The following is a 209-nucleotide window of genomic DNA, read 5'->3' as shown; positions in this document are numbered from 1 at the left end:
GGCTCCGTGGTGTAGTGGTTATCACGTCTGCTTTACACGCAGAAGGTCCCCGGTTCGATCCCGGACGGAACCAGATGAATTTTAAAAGAAAATATAAGCATACAGCACATGCAGCATCGTCAGCCAAACACATCAAAATTACATAATTACGTGTAGTTCGTACCGTTAAAATTAGAATAAAATTTTGTTCACAGACCTTCATCGTTTAA

General features: G+C 40.7%; 1 non-coding gene across 1 annotated transcript; it reads left to right on the top strand.

Annotated features, from left to right (window-relative positions):
* On the top strand, positions 1 to 73 carry TRNAV-UAC (transfer RNA valine (anticodon UAC)). Its single transcript has one exon. It is a non-coding gene; the product is annotated as a tRNA-Val (tRNA).
* The last annotated feature ends 136 nt before the right edge of the window (positions 74 to 209 follow it).

This window comes from Anabrus simplex, chromosome 7 (genome assembly GCF_040414725.1).
Source record: "Anabrus simplex isolate iqAnaSimp1 chromosome 7, ASM4041472v1, whole genome shotgun sequence".
Classification (NCBI taxonomy): domain Eukaryota; kingdom Metazoa; phylum Arthropoda; class Insecta; order Orthoptera; family Tettigoniidae; genus Anabrus; species Anabrus simplex.
The sequence above is the reverse complement of the archived record's forward strand: the minus strand, read 5'-3'. Positions and strand labels throughout refer to the sequence as shown.